We start from the raw sequence: 21,094 nt of genomic DNA, 5'->3' as shown, positions 1-21,094 counted from the left end.
TGAGTCAATCCAAAAAAGACTTGAAGAAGCAAGCTCTAGAGGGTGATGAAGGTTGCTGCTTCAGGAAGATGTTTAATTGACACTCAAGGGAGATGATGAGTAAGCTATCAGATTATGAGTCTGGGATTCAGGAGGTGGTCAGGGTTGGGTATATACATTTGATAATCATTAGCAAAGAGATGGTATTAGCATGTGGGGTCTGGATGAGGTCACATGAAAGAGTGTTGATAGAAGAGAAGATGGAACCCTGGACTTAGTCATGGGACACTCTAATATTTGGAGGTTCAGTTCAGTTCAGTTGCTATTTGGAGGTAGGAAGAAGAAAATGAGTAAGCAAAGAAGTCTGAGAAGGAGAGGCTGCAGAAGAAGGAAGAAAATTAGGATGGTAAATGTCAAAAACAAAAATATATCCAATGCTGCAAAGTGGAATTGAAGGGTAAGGATGCAGGTAGAGGCTGACTTGATTTTGAAAACAAGAAGTTGCTTTTTTTTCATATTACAAGCAAAAATAGAAAGCAATTGTTCTTTTTGTTCAAAAGCCCCCATCCCCATATTTGTTGCTTGATGAAAAATTCGATGAAAGAAGAATGAAAGCTGCAGTGGGACTCCTGAATACTCACTTGGTGTAAATTTGTTTTCATGTTTCATATTTATACACCAGTTGTTTAAAACCAATCATCTTAGTTTTTAGGAAAGCTTTCTAGTCAATTCTATGTAGAAAAGTAAATAACACAACAACATTTAAAACGTTTTAAATTGATGTTTGGCATCAACATGAAATATAATTATTCTTTGATTACTATCTTCTGTCCCACAGGTCTCTCAAGAAGCATAAAAAATATAACAGTGGAACATTCAGTGATAACAGGTGATTATACAAATGATTATTCTTCTGAACTGTTACGCAGTAAGCATAAATAAATAAACAAAATCCAGCTTGCTCTAGTCAGTCTTCAGATTGCCATATTCAGAATTTAATGCTGTATTTGCCTCTGCTTTGCTGAGTAACAGTGAACTAGCAATTGAGCTATTCTATGCCCATTCAAATATATAAAACCATTGACAAAGGACCAGTATTTTAAGAGCTTGATATCCTCTTAATGAAGCAGTATCATATTTTTTCTAATTTTTGTATCACAGTAAAATACATAGAACATAAAATTTATAATGCTAGCCAATTTTAAATGAGCACTTAAGTGGTATTAAATATATTCATATTGTTGTGTAACTCTCAACACCATCCACATCCAGAACTCTTTTTCATAAAATATGGAATGTTTCCTGAATTTTTATGACATCACTGAGCAGGTGTCATGCTAATCTTCTCTGTATTGTTCCAATATTAGTATATGCACTGCTTCAGTGAGCACTGACACACGTTTTAATGAAAACACTTATTTACATAAAGGAGTAAAAAGTATAGAGATGGTGACTCTGAAAGACAAGCAAGATTCATTTGATGATGATTGTAAAACCAAGGGCTTTGATCAATTCTACAATGCTCCCTCTCAGAGTATTGACACATGGAAAGTGACTAAAATAGCTTCTTATTCTACACACAGGGATGGAATACAGGGATAGATTATTTGATTCAAAATGATCATTGCTGAATTCTCCCAATTTATCTAGTTAAAAAGGAAACAGTTGAAAAATAAATCTAGGTTGAGTTCTTACTATATGCCAGACACTATGCTAAATCATGCACAATGCATTTCTAGCTTACTTCAAGAAGAAAATGTCTTATTTTCATTTTAAAAACAGTAAGACTAGGATTCAGAACTGGTAGTATAATTAACTACATGTGGTCTCACAACCAGTAAGATGTGGGTGAAAGATATGGCTCTGGGTTAGCTTGCTCACACAGCCCGTGCTCTTAATCTCTGTGATCTGTTGTCTAAAAGTGACCACATCTGCCCCCAATTTTTTCAGTTTATGGCTTCAGACAGCCTCCCCAAACACACCCTGTTCTGTGAAAGTATCCTGTTCTTATGAATTCTTTTTGCTTGTGCAAACATTCATATGCTGAACAATGCTACTTACCTCATCCAAGTTTTGTGTTGAACTCTCACAATTATTTCTAAATGTTTGCAAGCAAACATTTTCTTGATAGCTACAGTCAAGATTTGTGGTTTGGGAGGATGGGGAAAGATTTCATCAATATTCTTTGGTGCAGTTTCTGTGTATTCAGGCTTACAATTTGCTGACTTCTGAAATGATGGTTTGAAATTAGAACATCTCTAGAAATAAAGCTGCTGTGCCAGAAGACATCACATAGAATTCCATTTCAGCTCTGATGTACAAACATTCCTGCATCTACAATCTGATCCTAACACTTGTTATGCACTAAGTACCTGCCTGCGTGCATGCGTGCTCAGTTATGTCTCTATTTGACCCTATGGACTGTAGCCCACTAGGCTTCTCTGTCCATGGGATTTTCCAGTGGGGTGCCATCCGGAAATGGCCGTAATGGAGCTTTCATTCATGATCTAATTCAAGAAGGCCTTAAATATTTGTCAGCTGTTGGTGAGGTTTCTGCTTGTTTTGTTTAGACTCTGTTTGTGGGCTCTCCTCACCCAGCGCTCCCCCTCTTGTGACCTACCAGGAACTCTCTGCTGTGGCAAGGGCATGGCTTTTGGAAGACACCCCGGATGCAGGTTTGATGTTGACTCGTTCACTTTTTGCACTTAATGCACAATGATGTTCAACTTTTTTTTTTTTTTATTTCTAAGAGTACAGATATAATTTTAGATTTACCTGTGATCCAGTAGAGATTTATACAGTTGAGAAATGCTTCATATTTGTTGGGGGAAGGGTAGAGGAGATTGGTAAAGGGCTTTAATCTTTTTTATTTTTTTTAATATATTTTTTTGTTGTGGACTATTTTTAAAGTCTTAATTGAATTTGTTACAATATTGTTTCTGGTTTACGTTTTGGTTTTTGGCTGCAAGGCATGTGGGATCTCAGCTCCCTGACCAGGGATTGAACCTGCACGCCCTTCAATGGAAGGCAAAACCTTAACCAGTGGACCAACAGGGAAGTCCCTAGAGGAATTTAACCTTATACCAACAAATTTATGTACAAAATAAGTGGATTTGGGTGAGTTTCATGTTCCCTCCTGCTTCCTTCCTTTCCGTACGCCTTTTCTTTTTTTCCCTGAGCTTTCTCCCCCAGCAGAACCTGACCAGCCAGAGACAATACCCCGCAGTTCAGGTTTGATGCATGTGGGCAGGTGGGCAGGAGGATGGAAGAATGGCTTTCCTAATCCCTTTCCTTTTACTCCCCTCTTTTCACACTTGGTTCTGTGCTATTGGAAAACATGTCCCAACAAAGAGGCCGCCTCAGACAACTTTACTGTCTCAGAAGCCAGGCTGGCTTTTCCCTTCATTTACAATTTTGTAAATTCTGAGAGAACTGGTTTTTATTTATTTAAGAAAATATGGTACATACATACCATCAAGTATAATTTGGCCTTATGAAAGAAGGAAATTCTGCAATATGCAACCACATGGATGAATCTTGAGGACATGATGCTAAGTGAAGTAAGCCAATCACAGAAAGGCAAATACTGCATAAATCCACTTGCATAAAGTAAATCAGAAACCAACACAATATTTTAAAGCAACTATCTTCCAATTAAAAATACATAAATTAAAAAATAAAGTAAGTCAAATTCATAGAACTGAAGAGTAGAATGGTGGGACTGGAGGAGGAGGAAATGGGGAGTTACTGCAAAAAAGTTTCAGCAATGCAAGATGAATGAGTTCTAGAGCTCTGCTGTACAACTTTGCATCTGTAGCCCACAAAGCTGTATTATACATTCAAAAGGGCTTCCCTGGTGGCTTAGTGGCAAAGAATCTGTCTGCAATGCAGGAGACACAGGTTCAATCCCTGGGTTGGGAAGATACCCTGGAAAAGGAAATGGCAACCCACTCCAGCATTCTTGCCTGGGAAATCCCATGGATAGAAGAACGTGCAGGGCTACTGTCCATGAGGTCACGAAAGAGTTGGACACGATTTAGCAACTAAATGAAAACAACACTCTCATAAATTTGCTAAGAGGCTCGATTTCATGTTGTGTTCTTGCCAAAATAAAGAAAATTTAACAACAGCAACAAAAAAATAGCTGCCTTTCTAAAATCTAGATTTCCAGTGCAGAAGACTAGACTGCATTTGAGTGGCGCTTAAACTTTCCAAATGCATCTGGTCTCTCTAATCTAGCAGTTTTTCACACCCAGAAAGTAATTTAACTGTGTGGAGCTGAAGAGTTGACTTTCTAGTGATTGGTGAGCTCTTTTAAATTATGTTACCCAGAAAAAATTTCTGACTACCATAAGCAAAACACATCTTAAAATCTGGGCTATTGCTTCAGTGAATAAACTTTTGAATGCTTAAAGATATGATATTTCCCAAGTTATCATTTAGGAGATGAACTACTACTTCGAATTTTCTCCCCCTAACTTTCAATTATTTTCAATTGCCAAATATAATTCTTGATAAAGCAGACACTATTTCTTCAACATGAGCAATTCTTAATGTCTTCAGCTTATAATTTTGTTGCCTCAATTTTAATTGTAATTTGTGTTTTCTGAACCAGAATAGTTTAAAATGAGCACAAAAGTTTCCATTGTTTAGTGTCCTACAAAATGAATATGCCTGAGTGGCAGTCATTAAGAGCCTTACATGGGTCAGTTTTTGTTTTGTTACTGTCTCCCCTCTTCCCTCCAATCCGACTTTATTTTTTAGCCTGAGTGAGCTAAGAAGAAGCAACTATTATTTGACCAATTTACTTAAATAGAAAATGAGTGACTATGTGTCTCCTAGAAAGATGGCTGGATGTGTTTTCAAATTCTGAATGCTACAACTAAATTTAGCCAAAGTGCATTTCTTTCTGAATGCTTCCAAAATGGAACACTGTGATTTGATTGTTGCTTTGGCAGTCTCATTAAGACTCTAAAAGGTCAAAGGAGTAAAGACTGAAGCAAAACACATTCATTTACAATACACGCAGCACAATCAAAATGTAGAAATCAGCTACATATGTGATGCGGTTTCCTTCCAGAGTATTTGTATAATAGAGTCCTGTTTTTGTGGTTAGCTGATATGTCTAAATGGTTACATTTATTCAACCAAATGTCTGCAGTGTTGTTACTAGTGGAGAAACATTTCAGATTGCCAAATGTTTGTTTCATAAATTAATTTCTGAACAGAGGGTGATGTTGGAATCAGATATTTTCCCCATAAAGTGAGATGGCTATCCCCATAGCGGACAGGTTTTTACTTTCTTAAGAGGCAGACATTTTTTATAAGACTTCTGCTTTAACACACATTTAAAAAATTTCATGAGAGGAGGAGAGAATGCGATAACTTTGGCCCCTGGAAAGCTGCCTGTGAAGGATGACATCAGATTTTGACAAAGAATACTAACTTAAAACTCAGTTTTCCCAGAAGAGTCTGCTCTAGCTTAAAATTCAGTTTTCTCAGGTACATTTCAGTAATTTGTTTCTTCCAGTAATAAGGAGATTATTTTCATGTGACTGTGATGATATCCTATGGAGGAATCAGTGGGAGTGTTCCTTTAATTTGAATTTAGCCTTTTCTCTAACATATTAAGAGGACAGAATAATTTTTAAATATCTTGCTACTTGGTTTTCCACATTCTAGATTTTAGCTATTATTTTCTTTGGCTCCTGAATATCTCAAAAATTATATTGAAGTAACCTCATAACTTTCCTTTTTGTGTCCATAACTGACTGCTATAGTATTTAATATTCTTATAAGGATTAAGAAATACCATAGTCCAGGTACTCAAGGAGATCCAACCAGTCCATTCTAAAGGAGATCAATCCTGGGTGTTCATTGGAAGGACTGATGCTAAAGCTGAAACTCCAATACTTCGGCCACCTCATGTTGACTCATTGGAAAAGACCCTGATGCTGGGAGGGATTGGGGGCAGGAGGAGAAGGGGACGACAGAGGATGAGATGGTTGGATGGCATCACCGACTCAATGGACATGAGTTTGAGTGAACTCCGGGAGCTGGTGATGGACAGGGAGGCCTGGCGTGCTGTGATTCATGGGGTCGCAAAGAGTCCGACACGACTGAGCGCCTGAACTGAACTGAACTGAAGGTACTTGTCCAGGTGCTAGCAGCTCGTCAGTGCATGCGTGCCCAGTAACTTCAGTCTTGTCTGACTCTGTGTGATCCTAGGGACTGTAGCCCGACAGGCTCCTCTTGCCTGATCCTCCATGGGATTCTCCAGGCAAGAATGCTGTAGAGGGTTGCCATGCCCTCCTCCAGGGGATTTTCTGAACCCAGGGATTGAACCAGCATCTCCTGAGTCTCTTGCGTTGCAGGCAGATTCTTTACCCACTGAGCCACTTGGGAAGCTTCCCCAAATTCCATCAGTGAAATACAAATAAAAATCTCGCCTATATGGGCCTTTCATTTCTGTATATGTATTGATACTTAAGTTTATCTTTTCCAGCCCCCCTCCCCCAAGCTTCAATAAACATTTCCAAACTTTTCACCAATCTTACAATTTTAAAGATTGTAAACTTTTGGAAGAAATGACTGTGAATTACTTTCAATCTGAGGATACAGTGTCCCTGGCACTCTTTGGAGCTGAGAACTAAATCAATGTTATTTACTGTTTTTATCAATGAAAAGGTCAGTGTTTCTTAAATTGTGTCCTTTGGATTACTGCTGTCAGAATCCCTCTTAGATGGTGGTCACAGTCCCTGAGACCCACCTCATAGCTCCTGATTCAGGATATCAGGGTGAGGATCAGGAATCTACATTTTAAAGAAGCAGTCTAAGTGATCCCTACACATGCTCACAACTAAAAATTAAGTACTAATTTAGACAAAGAGCTGAAGAAAGTGAATCTTAAGTTAGAAAATGACCATAAGCAATTGTCCAAAAAGGAGTGACCTTGTGTATTCTCAGGACTTAGCATGGTATGAAAGGGCAAAAGAAGTTGTCTTTCAGAAACAACTGGCACCAGACTTTCTCCTTGGGAGAAGACTGTTTCTTGTTAAGGAAAACTTTGATTCTGCTTGCAGAGAGAACATAAGCCAATAAATGTCTCCGAGGCACAAAGAGAAAACAAAATTGAAATCAGATTGGAGGGGGGAGACTGAAGAGAGGAACAGAGAAACACACATCGCGGGGGAAGGCTGGCAACTGGTGGAAATGGCCTAGCAGATGTCTAAGACAAGTTTTAGGCATTTGTGTGGTTGTGATGTCAACTCTTTTTTTTTTTTTTTTCTTCTCAGTTATGGCTGTTATACACACAAAAGCCTGATGTGAGTCGTTTTCATGGGAAACAAATTAAATCAGTGGAGGGCTGCGTTGAGGTTAAAGAGGAGCAGTGAGGATGAAGGAACCCCTAACCACCAGAAGCTGGAAAGAAGATGCAGGATTAAGAAGGGAGAAATCAGAGCCAGAGAGCTTCGAGAAATGGCAGGAGATTTTCAGAAATTCAGAGGAAGACAACTGTCTTCCCACTGAATGAGCAGTTTGAGGTTCAAGCTAATCTTATATAGATCTTGAAGGGCAGGATGGCCAAGTGGACATTTGGCACTATGGTTAAGTTACTGTTTTATGTGCTTATGCCTTATCTTTTTGATAAGATTTTGAGTTTCTAGTTAGAGTATTCTTGTCTTTTTATTATTATTATTAATCATTTTTCTGCATGGTATATTTTACACACTATGCTGCTGCTAAGTCACTTCAGTCGTGTCCGACTCTGTGTGACCCCATAGACGGCAGCCCACCAGGCTCCCCCGTCCCTGGGATTCTCCAGGCAAGAACACTGGAGTGGGTTGCCATTTCCTTCTCCAATGTGTGAAAGTGAAAGTGAAGTTGCTCAGTCGTGTCTGACCCTTAGCGACCCCATGGACTGCAGCCTACCAGGCTCCTCCGTCCATGGGATTTTCTAGGCAAGAGTACTGGAGTGGCTTGCCATTGCCTTCGTTTACACACTATAGGCTGCCACATATTTATTGAATTGTTTTGTGCTATAAAGTGAAAAGTGTAGTGGATTGTGAATAAAAAGTGTCCTAGATTTAAGATCTTTATTCCCTTGTGGACCTTTTAAGTTCTGGGCCCTTCAGGCTTATAGACACTTTTAGAAAATAACTTGTCTGTACCTTTATTTCTAAATGTCTGAGTTATTTAATATTTACCATTTCAGTGGAATGAAATGCCATTTCTTGAAAATAACATCTATAAACTACTTTTCTCTATGAAAATATATGATAGTTTAATTTCCTGAAGTTAGTTTAATTTCCAAGCAAGTAGTTCAGATCTTATATGTGCTCTGAAGCCTTATGATTATTTTAACTTTGTGACTTAAAAATTTGTGGCTAAGCTCATTACATTTTTAATGCTGGAAGTACATTTATTTTCCTATGAAGATTCTAAATATTTAGAATAATTATACTTGGCACCTAGAGTTTTGTTGGAGAAGGCATTAAAAACTACTACTTGCGCTTCTTATGTGTAAAAAAAAATCAAAGCACAAACAAGTGGGTAAAGTACAGAATGGTATTTTATCTTTCGAATTCTGGTCATAACTCAACAGTAATTTCTGTGCACTGAGAAGTTCCCTTTAAGTCTTTTTCATCTGCAAGGAAGTTTTTGTGTTGACCTTATATATATATATTAGTGTAAGTCTTTACAACAAGAACTTGAAATAAGTTACAGTCATTTCTCAGCATCCCCAATAGATTGGTCCTTGGACCCCTAGAGATGCTATAATCAGCAGATGCTCAAGTTCCTTATAGAAAATGGCACAGTGTCTCTGTACAACCCATGCACATCTTCCTACATAATTTTATCATCTCTAGACTACTTATAATACATAATGCAATGTAAATTCTATGTAAATAATTGTAAATACAATGTAAATGCAATGTAAATAGTTGCTGAGCATGCAGCAAATTCAAGTTTTGCTTTTTTGGAACTTTATGGATTTTTTTCCCCTGAATATTATTGATCTATATTTGGTTGAACTGAAGGATGTGGAAACGGTGGACACCAAGGACCAACTGTATATACATATAAGTTAGTGAGAATATATTTATCTTGTGCTTTTATAACAAACCATTTTGCATGGCAGGGACTATCATTTCCATTTGATACACAAGTGTGGCAGACAGCCTTTAGGCTTGCCTCTGATGAATCACTATTCTCTCTCGATTATTTGAGTATGGGCTGGACCTAGTGACTCATTTCTAAACAACAGATTATGGCAAAAGTGATGGGATATCACTTTCAAGATTAGGTTATAAAGAAAAGGTAGCTGCCATTTTCCTTTCCTTTCTTCCTGTCTCATAGGTTGTCTCTGAAGGAAAGCAACTGCTGTGTTGTGAGGCGCCCTGTGGCAAGGGTCATGTGATAAGGAACTAACATCTCCAGTCAATGGCCAACGAGGACCTAAGGTCTGCCAATGGCCATATAGGTGGTTTGGAAGTATCCTTAGAAGAACCTTGATTTAAATACACCTACCTTAGGAAGCATCACTATGAACAAAGTTAGTGGAGGTGATGGAATTCCAGTTGAGCTATTTCAAATCCTGAAAGTTGATGCTGTGAAAGTGCTGCACTCAATATGCCAGCAAATTTGGAAAACTCAGCAGTGTCCACAGGACTGGAAAAGGTCAGTTTTCATTCCAATCCCAAAGAAAGGCAATACCAAAGAATGCTCAAACTACTGTACCATTGCACTCATTTCACACGCTAGTAAAGTGATGTTTAAAATTCTCCAAGCCAGGCTTCAGCAACATGTGAACCATGAACTTCCAGATGTTCAAGCTGGTTTTAGAAAATGCAGAGAAACCAGATATCAAATTGCCAGCATCCACTGGATCATCTAAAAAGTAAGAGAGTTCCAGAAAAACATCTATTTCTGCTTCATTGACTATGCCAAAGCCTTTGACTGTGTGGATCACAATAAACTGTGGAAAATTCTGAAAGAGATGGGAATACTAGACCACCTGACCTGACTCTTGAGAAACCTGTATGCAGGTCAGAAAGCAACAGTTAGAACTGGACATGGAACAACAGACTGGTTCCAAATAGGAAAAGGAGTCCGTCAAGGCTGTATATTGTCACCCTGCTTATTTAACTTATACGCAGAGTTCATCATGAGAAATGCTCGGCTGGAGGAAGCACAAGCTGGAATTAAGTTTGCCGGGAGAAATATCAATAACCTCAGATATGCAGATGACACCACCCTTATGGCAGAAAGTGAAGAGGAACTAAAGAACCTCTTGATGAAAGTGAAAGAGGAGAGTGAAAAAGTTGGTTTAAAGCTCAACATTCAGAAAACTAAGATCATGGCATCTGGTCCCATCACTTCATGGGAGATAGATGGGGAAACTGTGGAAACAGTGGCTGACTTTATTTTTCTGGGCTCCAAAATCACTGCCGATGATGACTGCAGCCGTGAAATTAAAAGACTCTTACTCCTTGTAAGGAAAGTTATGACCAACCTAGACAGCATATTAAAAAGCAGAGACATTACTTTGCCAACAAAGGTCCGACTAGTCAAGGCTATGGTTTTTCCCATGGTCATGTATGGATGTGAGAGTTGGACTATAAAGAAGGCTGAGCACCGAAGAATTGATGCTTTTGAACTGTGGTGTTGGAGAAGACTCTTGAGAGTCCCTTGGACTGCGAGGAGATCCAACCAGTCCATCCTAAAGAAGACCAGTCCTGGGTGTTCATTGGAAGGACTGATGTTGAAGATGAAACTCCAATACTTTGGCCACCTGATGCAAAGAGCTAACTCATTTGAAAAGACCCTGATGCTGGGAAAGATTGAGGGCATGAGGAGACGGGGTCGACAGAGGATGAGATGGTTGGATGCATCACTGACTCAATGGACATGGGTTTGCGTGGACTCTGGGAATTGGTGATGGACAGGGAGGCCTGGCATGCTGCGGTTCATGGGGTCACAAAGAATCCGTCATGACTGAGCAACTGAACTGAAGTGAACACTTTGATTGGGCTTCCCAGTGGTGTTAATAGTAAAGAACCTGCCTGCCAATGCAGGAGATGTAAGAAACACGGGTTTGATCCCTGTGTCAGAAAGATCCCCTGGAGAAGGGCATGGTAACCCACTCCAGTATTCTTGCCTGGAGAATCTCATGGACAGAGGACCCTGGCAGGCATGGGGTTGCAAAGAGTTGGACACAACTGAAGTGATTTATCATGCACACAGGCACACTTTGATTACAGCCTTAAGAGACAACCTGAGCCAGACCAACAAAGCTGCATTTGAATTTCTGACCCAGAGAAAAATAGATAATGAATATTCATTTTGTAAGCTGCTACATTTTTGGGGTAAATTATTGTCTTAGTCTGTTCAGGCTGCAATAACTTTGTACCACAAGCCGGGTAGATTATAAACAACAAAACTGTTTTTCACAGTTTTGGAGGCCGGTGGGTTCCAAGATCTAGGTGGCAGAAGATCTGGTATATGATGAGACTCACTTCCTGGTCTATAAGACATCTTCTTCTTGTGTCCTCACATGGTGAAAGGGACAAGAGAGTTCTCTGGGGTCTCCTTCAGTAGGGCACTAATTCCACTCACGAGGGCTCAGCCCTTACAACCCAATCACTTCCCAAAGACTTTGCTTCCTCATGCTGTCACCTTTGGGCTTTAGGACTTCAACATATGAGTTTGGAAAGACACAAACAATTTATGATATAGCACTTGTTATACAGTGATAGATAACTAATAATTCATGAGTGCTGAAGAATTGATGCTTTTGAACTGTGGTGTTGCAGAAGACTCTTGAGAGTGCCTTGGACTGCAAGGAGATCCACCCAGTCAATCCTAAAGGAAAGCAGTCTGAATGTTCATTGAAAGGACTGATGCTGAAGCTGAAGTTCCAATACTTTGGCCACCTGATGCAAAGAACCAACTCATTTGAAAAGACCCTGATGCTAAGAAAGATTGAAGGCAGGAGGAGAAGGGGACAACAGAAAATGAGATGGTTGGATGGCATCACCGACTCCATGGACATGAGTTTGGGTAAACTCTGGGAGTTGGTGATGGACAGGGAAGCATGGCATGCTGCAGTCCATGCGGTTGCAAAGAGTGACACGACTGAGCAACTGAACTGAACTGAATTCATGAAGAAACGGAGTCCCCAAAAGCTCATCTGATTTGAACAGGGACTCATGTAAAGAATTGAAAATTTAAAGGTTTTCAGACCACTTGGTCAGAGAAGCGCTCCCTGAGAAGGTGGTATTGAAGATACTTAAATGAAGTGAGGCGTGTGGACCTTTGGGGAATAAGTGTGTAGGCAGAGAGATTGGCAAGGGCAAATATTCTGTCATGAGAACACTGGATCTGCATCAAGACCAATGTAGAGGGACTTCCTGGTGGTTCAGGGGTTAAGATATCACCTTCCAATGTAGGGATTGTGGGTTCAATCCCTGGTTGGGGAACTAAGATCACACACACCTCAAAGCCTTAAAACCAAAACAGAAGCAATATAGTAACAAATTCAATGAAGACTTAAATTAAAAAAAAAAAACAACAACAGTGTAGATAGAAGAGCAAACTAGAGAAAGATGTAAGAATGAAGTTAAAGAGATAGAGGCCAGATTATGCAGAGCTTCCTAGCCACGGCAAGGACTTTGAATTTTGTTCTAATTGGGAAGACATTAGGGTATTTTAAACAGAGAAGTGATATTATTTGATGCACTTAATATTTGCGGAGAATGGGAAGAGAAACAACAGGATAAGTAAAGGCTCAGTAAAAAGATTTATCAAAGTGTATAAATTGATGAGTGGTAATGATGGTCTGGACTAGAGTTAGGAGTGAAATGATAATGAATGGTAGAATGAGTGCATGGAAATTGAAGTGATTTTCATTTCTGGTTCCTTCTATTGACATTTTGTCAAAGAGCATGCACTTTTGGAAGGGCAGTTTAACTATGACCCAAATGCCATCTAGGTTTTTGATCACTGGAACTTAACAGTTTTGAAAATATGGCTGTGCTCTGCTTTAACCAAATTCAATGAGCAGTCTTGACTGAGGGCACTCTGGCATTAGAGAAGCCTTTGAGTCAAGGTATGTCTAAAGGCATAATCCAAGTGAGGCTTCCCTTTAGATTTTGAGCAGATGACCACAATTGTTGAAAAGAGTCAAACATTTCTTTGCTTTTGCCCTACACAAACTGAAGTTGGTTTTTGTTTTCCTTTCATTATCCTTTCAACCAGCCTTCTTGGGAGATGTCAGAGAACTCTCTGAACATTTAACTTTTTATAATTGTTCTTTTTCTAAGATCACAGACACACACGGAGAAATAACACAAATTATATTTGATTTTGTTGTGTATGAGAACACACATTCTTAAATAGTACAGACAGACTGTCTAAATTTGGATGTTGGTTGAGATTCCCAGGGAGCTGAACACTGGCACTTTTATTTTGAAATGTCCTATTGCTGCCTAATCAGCGTTAACCTCCCATTTTCTCCTCAAAGGTGAACTGGAGTCTTTCATTCTTTACATCTGTCCCTCTAGGGGGCCTAGAGTTGAACAGGGTTCAGGAGAGCTCTTTGTGTACTTGATTTCTTCACAAGCTTTGTTTTGGAGGGAAAAAAAAGTAAATGCTTATCTGGTAATTTTGAGTCTTTTCATCTTAAAGCAAGAAATTATATGGTAAAATTCCAGTAAGCAACACTGATAAATATTTCCCTTTTGTTAAGTGTAACTGACTTTTTTCAGATTTCAGAAATAAGGTCTAATATGTATTCAGTATAAACGATATGAAACATTCATTTGTCTATGGAGTATGATTCAGATTTAAAGTAAAACATTTAAAATCCACAGATCAAATTCCTCAATAATAAGTTCATGTAACTATGGATTTTAAAATAAATATATTTTTGAGAATGAAATGAATGATATTTGAGAAGTTACTGATTATTTATGCAAGGCATTGTTTATTTTAAATGTTTTATGCTATAGTAAGCAAAATAAGTCAAAGACAAATATTATATGATAGAGCTTCCTTGGTGGCTCAAATGGTAAAGAATCTGCCTGCAATGCAGGTGACCTGGGTTCAATCCCTGGGTCAGGAAGATCCCCTGGAGAAGGAATTGGCAACCCACTCCAGTACTCTTGCCTGGAGAATTCCATGGACAGAGGAGCCTGGCAGGCTACAGTTCATGGGATCAAAAAGAGTCAGATGTGACTGAGTGACTAACTTTCACTTTTCACTGTCTGATGTCACTTATATGTGGAATCCCCAAAATACAAAACAAACAAACAAACAACTAGTGACTATAACAGAATTGCAGCAGACTAACAGATACAGACTGATGCTAAAGCTGAAACTCCAATACTTTGGCCACCTCATGTGATGAGTTGACTCACTGGAAAAGACTCTGATGCTGGGAAAGGTTGAGGGCGGGAGGAGAAGGGGACGACAGAGAATGAGATGGCTGGATGGCATCACCGACTCGATGGACATGAGTTTGAGTGAACTCCGGGAGTTGGTGATGGACAGGGAGGCCTGGCATGCTGTGATTCGTGGGGTTGCAAAGAGTCGGTTACGACTGAGCGACTGAACTGACCTGAACTGAACTGAGCAGATACAGAAACAGGCCAGTGGTTACCAGAAGGTGAGGAAGGTGCAATACAGGGGTGAGGAAGTGGGAGGTCCAAACTGTTGGATGCAAGATAAGCTACAAGGATGTGTTGTGTAGCACAGGGAATACAACTGATACTTGTAATAACTGTAAATGGAAATTAACCTCTAAAAATTACATTAGAGACGTCCTTGGTTGTCCAGTGGTTAAGAATCTGCCGTGCAATGTAGGGGATGTGGGTTCTATCCCTGGTCAGGGAACTCAGATCATACATGCCACAGGGAAGCTAAGCCAATGTGCCACAACTACTGAAGCCTGCGTGTCACAACTAGACAGTCCGTGCACTGTAACGAAAGATCCTGCATGACAAAATGAAATCCCATGTGCTGCAACTAATACCCAAAGCAGCCAAATAAATAAATACCAAGAAAATAAAAATTCTATTAAAATGCAGTTGGTAGCTCTGCTGGTAAAGACTCCACCTGTAATCCAGAAGACCCCGGTTTGGTTCCTGGGTCAGGAAGATCCCCTGGAGAAGGGGTAGGCTACCGATTCCAATATTCCTGAGCTTCCCTTGTGGCTCAGAGAGTAAAGAATCCACCTGCAATGAGGGAGACCTGGGTTTGATCCCTGGGTTAGGAGGATCCTCTGGAGGAGGGCATGGCAACCCACTCCAGGATTCTTGCCTGGAGAATCCCCATGGACAGAGGAGCCTGGCAGGCTACAGTCTGTGGAGTCACAAAGAGTCGGACATGCCTGGGTGACTAAGCACAGGATCTCTCACCCTATTCACCATTCCTTGATTGTCTACTATATTTAACCCACCCCAAATGATGAATGGTCCTGCAAGCAGTTGGCCAAATCTATGGAGCAGGCATTTAACACAAAAAAACATTATTTTCCTTCTCTCAGATTTGAGAAACATTATATCATGATGAAAACTGGAACCATTCCAACCTCAGAAGTGTCCTCTAGAATTCCCAAATGTCACAAATGTCCACTTCAGAGTGGAGGTATCATACTTTATAAACTTTTAGGGAATAAAAAAGGACTAACCACTAGGTTGGATGTTAATAAGATGATGTATATTATTTCTGTTTTTCCTCATTATGTAAAAGCAAAGTTTTTTCACTACATTAGCATAGTTAATTTATTATTTTCAAACTAGTGCCTAAACTTCTGGAACACAAAATTAATGGGTTCTTGGAAACCTCTGAATTGCCCAGAGTCAATGGTGGTTCTTCCCATATGTCATCTTAATGTGTAGTATGTCTCCCAGATGCATTAAAACACAAAGATACACACTAAACTTCTTTGCATTCCCATTGGCACTAAGCCAATGGGAAGAGTAGTCAGAAATGAATTCTTTACAAGAAAACTCCAAAACTGGAAGCCCTGATTTAAAATAAACTTGGATGTCACTCAGCTTTGTCAACCAACTCTTTCAGACTGCAAATGACACATTTATTTATAGAGCTATTTAGATAATAACTGAGGAAGGTATAATCACTTGTTTTCTAAAGTAGCACCCAATGTCAGCTCCATGAGTTTGATGACTGCTTATAAAATGATCTGTTTGCATCTGTTTTCTGTTGAGATTATTAAATTGGAAATGATAAAAAAATATGTTAATATTCAGCATACACTTGGCTTTGGTCATATTCTGAAAGAAGATTATATTTTGATCCAGAATTATGGCACTCAAAGTTATTGAGAATGAATTAATTTCTGGCTCCCATATCTCTTTCCATGATAAAAGAGTGATGGAAAAATTGGGTAAGTAATTTTAGCATTTTATGTTGTCTCATGTTGGACTTGAACCTAGTTTAGCCTGGGGAGAATCCAAATCACAGCTGAAAGGAGACCAAGTTTGTAATAAAAAAGCAGTACTACAAACAGCAAGTCCAAAGAATAAGGCAAGCTCAGTAATAGGGGGTTGGGGCAGTGAGAAATGAAGTCAGAAAGCTGGAGAAAAGAAAGTTAGAATGTAGCTTAAGGAATTAGTCCAGTACAGAGGTTTATGACTCCCTGGTGGCTCAGACAGTAAAGCGTCTACCTACAATGCAGGGAGACCCCTTGGTTCAATCCCTGGGTTGTGAAGATCCCCTGGAGAAGGAAATGGCAACTCACTTCAGCACTCTTGTCTGGAAAATCCCATGGATGGAGGAGCCTGGTAGGCTACAGTCCGTGGGGTCGCACAGAGTCGGACATGACTGAGTGACTTCACACTAAAGAATTAGTCCCCTACAGAGGTTTATGACTAAGGTCAACTACTTTCAGGCAGTGCCAGCATTATTCTGCAGCAGTGGTGCACATCAAAGTAAGAATGAGGATTTACGGGAACTGTAAAAGCAAGACGCAAACCTCCACAATCCCCACTCCTTACCCATAATTGTAGCTCCTTCACTGTTTATTTTATTTTTGTACAGTATAGCTAAAAGTTTGAGTGTCAGGCCAGCTAAAACACCAGGTTTCCCTGACTCTGTCCTAGTCAGTGGCTACCTTTTTGTATAGTTAGAATAACATCTCTTTTTACTCTCTGGAGTTTCCTAGTTTGGATGACAAAGTTTATGTTCATTCTAGTGAAGGACAAACATGAGTGCTTTAATGCTTTTTGGATTACATGACTATTATTTAACTTACAAAGTCTGTTGAAACCCATGTAGGAAAATAAGATGTGTTTGTTTGATCATTCTAGAAAGGGATGAGATATATTCCTGGAGAATTTTTTAAAAAATAGATAAATTTGGTTCTTAAGCATTTAGGACATCAGTGATCCACAGACTATGAGGGTAAGTGTAAGAAAATTGATATAAAGTTAAATTACTTAGTTCCATTTCATTGGACTTTGCCCCCTGAAGTTCAAATATTTTCGTTTGTTTGGAACATAGTCTTCTGTTTCTCTATTTTGCTTGATTCTGTGTTGGTGTCCATGCATTAGACAGCCCCTCTCCCCATCTTGAAGAAGGGGCCCCACGTAGGAGATGAGTCTCATCCTTCAACCCTGTCCTGGCTCTCTCAAACTTTTGCAATCGTTCAAGCATCTGATTTTTAGTAGCTCCCTATAGTTGAGGGTTTTCCTAGAACCATCCTGTGTTCCAAAGGGAAGGATCTCTGGCAGGATGGAGATTCAGGCAGATTGTCAGCCTGACCCTCAGGTAGCAGATTTGAAAATACGCAGATGTATACAGTCCTGTGGTTCCCCAAGCTTAAGCCCCACAGGCCACCAGACTCAGATCTAGAGGTGTCTTCTGGGTGTCAGCTGCAAAAACCAGGGCAGAAGATGCACTTAACAACTCCCCTCTAGGAGATACTGGTGATCAGGAACACGCAGAGGGAGAGGATGAAGATGGGGTGCATCGGCCGGGTTGGGGCCAGGCGGAGGCTACAGACCTGAGCTGCCAGGAAGGAGAGAGACAACAACGGCACCCGAGGAAAACTTGGGAAGACGCCGCCTGCCAGCAGGAGCTGGGAAGAGGGAGAGTGTGTAGAGGACACGTGCAAGGAAAAGGGTGGGAAGGGGGGACAAAAGAAAAAAATAAAAGAGTTTGGTTATTTTTTTCTTTTAAAGATGGTGCCCGGGGGCTAGAACGAGGCTCAGGGGACGGTGCCACCAGCCATCAGGTCCCAGATATGAGCTGAGTTAGATACCTGCCCCTCCTGCCAACAGCTTCAGGGTAAGCGAATGAGTTTCACTCTCAGAAAATTTGGGACTTCAACCACTGCCTTTGAGCTGAGCCCTGTAGCAGCTGAGTCAGAAGCTGGAGCCCTTTAGACGGATAAAACCGTCTAAACCTCGTGGGTCTTGTGGACTGAATCCAGGGGTTTTTCAAAGATAGATGCTTTGAGGGCTTGTCTGTCAGGGGTAGGCCTTAAAATTTGGGGTTCCCCATGCAGGCGTGGGGCGTCAAACCCTGTACTCCTCAGGGAGAAGCTCTGGGGGGTCTCTGCCCTTGGTGGGATTTACGGGGTGACGGTGTCCTAGTCTTCCCAACCTACTTCCGTGGGGGATTTAGTTCTCTCATTCAGCTGATGCAAAGCAGCCCCTTGGTTATTAGGTTTATGTCGAAGGAAGTTGTTTCATATTTAGTTGCTGATTCGGTGTGCTGTAGAAGGAGGTGAGCCCAGAACCCTCCTCTGTCTTGTCTTGAGCTAGAACTCTTTGATATAAAAGATGCTGACAAGCCTGGTAATTTTAAAGGGTTTAATGAAATCTTAGGATCACATAAAATGTGATAAACGAATCCTTAATTGAGATGAATAAGGAATGGTAAAGTTAATATTAGAGTGGGGCCTTTTATTTTATGTAAGATATTTTTTATTCAAGGGCTATTAATACCAAAAATGGTTAGAATTAGATGTTGAAAAAGGAAAATTCTTTAGGCTTAAAGGTAAATAGGAAAATAAAATATTCATGGGGATTTGCGTTTAAAAATTGAAATAAATTTATCACTTCTCATTTTATTATTCAGTGTGGTGTCGTGTTCTAGGGGATGTTAAGACCTTTCTCATGAGCATCTGTAAACTTATTCAACTGAATGGGGCCTTCACGTGGGGACCCTGACAGTAGAGGCACATGGGAGTGACTTGATTACTTGGGTGCTTAGTAATTCCATTAACATGGTTTGTTGTGATTATGTCTGTAATTAGAAGTTGAAAGCTGATTAGTAAAGTGAAAGAAAGTGATGGTGAAGTTGCTCAGTCGTGTCCGACTCTTTGCGACCCCATGGACTGTAGCCTACTACACTCCTCCATCCATGGGATTTTCCAGGCAAGAGTACTGGAGTGGGTTGCCATTTCCTTCTCCAGAGGATCTTCCCAACCCAGGGATTGAACCCGGGTCTCCCTGAATTGTAGGCAGACACTTGACACTTTACCATCTGAGCCACCAGGGAAGGCCTAAGTGAAACTAATTTGGAAGGAATTTATTAAAAGTTTGTACATGAGTAAGTGTTAAACATGTAAGTTGATGTTTTCATGAAACGTATGTGAGATGATTTTTTTCCACAAAAGACTTAAGATGCTTGTCCTTAGTTCTCTCCAGTTTCTCCTCAATATCAAGATATAGTGGTTCAGATACCCTCTTCACTTTCTCACTTCCCATTTCCTATTCAACCCACTACTGTCTGGCTTTGTGCCTGTTACTTTACAGATACTTAGAAACGGCTCTCATAGTCATTATGACCTGCAGTCATATGTTGGACTTCTCAATTATATTTGACCTAGGTATCATTTTCTCTTTGAAATTCTATGCTTCCTGTGTGTCCTAACACCACCCTCTCCTAGTTCTCTATGACAAGTTCTAGTATAAATATATGCTGCATTTTACAATGGAAGTAGGAGCAAGCAACAGATAATTCTGGCTTGTTCTTTTCCCCCTTCTTATTTGTTAATTTTAGTAGTTGGGTCAAGACACCTCAGGATCACAAACAAAAAAGCACTTCCTAACCAAAGTGAATACCTAAATGTTTTGAGGACCTTATTCGTTATTTTCATTCACTTTATGTAGTAGTTATACACAATATTTCTAATATTTCATTTGATAAAAGATTGCTACCAGCCTTGAAAGAGTTGCTGTCGACTCCCTGTCTTTACTTGAGTTCCAGCTCCTGTCTTAGCTTGGTCACTGTATTTGACTCTCCTTCTATGTGGGTGTTGATACAACAAAAATGGAAAAGTCAGGCATGTTCTTTTGTATGGATGCCATACCCGATCCACCATTATCTCCTGTTATGCTAGTGGTATTGGTTTTATCCTGTTGCCTTTCGTACCGATATTCTGCTTAAAGAGTAGTTTTTTCATTCAAAGGGGAATATTCCTCTTGAAAATGTGACACCCCAATTTAGTCGGCACTAGCGAATTGGTTCGGAGAAGGCAATGGCAACCCACTCCAGTACTCTTGCCTGGAAAATCCCATGGACAGAGGAGCCTGGTAGGCTGCAGTCCATGGGGTCGCACAGAGTCGGACACGACTGAAGCTACGCAGCAGCAGCAGCGAATTGGTTTCTGTGTAAGGTTTCTCTTTTATGCTCCAAATGGTAACCTTCCCTTGGATGATTACAATGTCTTAGATGATACCTGCATCTTGCGGGTGTTTAGTGAACTCCAATGCTCTTTTCAAGAACTCTAGGGATTATTTATCCAGTGAGGGATAAATATGAGGGAGATGATTCTGTATCCCTCTTTAAGAGTCATCTTGAGTGAGATGTTTGTCCACTATTTATCACCAGCTTTAAGGAAACATCCTGCTATTCAGGAGTTAGAACAGTCTTCACAAATGAAAATCTTCAGGACAGAGAATGGACACAATCAGATACTCCTTCCGTGATGGCTCCGGAACAAAAATTTATGTATGAAATTTTTATTGTCTTTATTTATAGACAAGGAACTTCACTGAGAGATTATGATCTTCCCAAGGTTATTTACCTGATACTTGCATACCTGAGACCCAGCTCAGGAGATGTGAATTCAACTTCTGCC

At 40.0% G+C, this 21,094-nt stretch overlaps 1 non-coding gene across 1 annotated transcript; it reads right to left on the bottom strand.

The window, feature by feature from the left end:
- Window positions 1-1,263: 1,263 nt before the first annotated feature.
- Window positions 1,264-1,370, bottom strand: LOC129552885 (U6 spliceosomal RNA). The gene has a single exon (XR_008685365.1). It is a non-coding gene; the product is annotated as a U6 spliceosomal RNA (small nuclear RNA).
- Window positions 1,371-21,094: the final 19,724 nt, after the last annotated feature.

This window comes from Moschus berezovskii, chromosome 3 (assembly GCF_049115385.1).
Source record: "Moschus berezovskii isolate FMDL1 chromosome 3, NW_MosBer_1.0, whole genome shotgun sequence".
In the NCBI taxonomy this organism is placed as follows: domain Eukaryota; kingdom Metazoa; phylum Chordata; class Mammalia; order Artiodactyla; family Moschidae; genus Moschus; species Moschus berezovskii.
The sequence above is the reverse complement of the archived record's forward strand: the minus strand, read 5'-3'. Positions and strand labels throughout refer to the sequence as shown.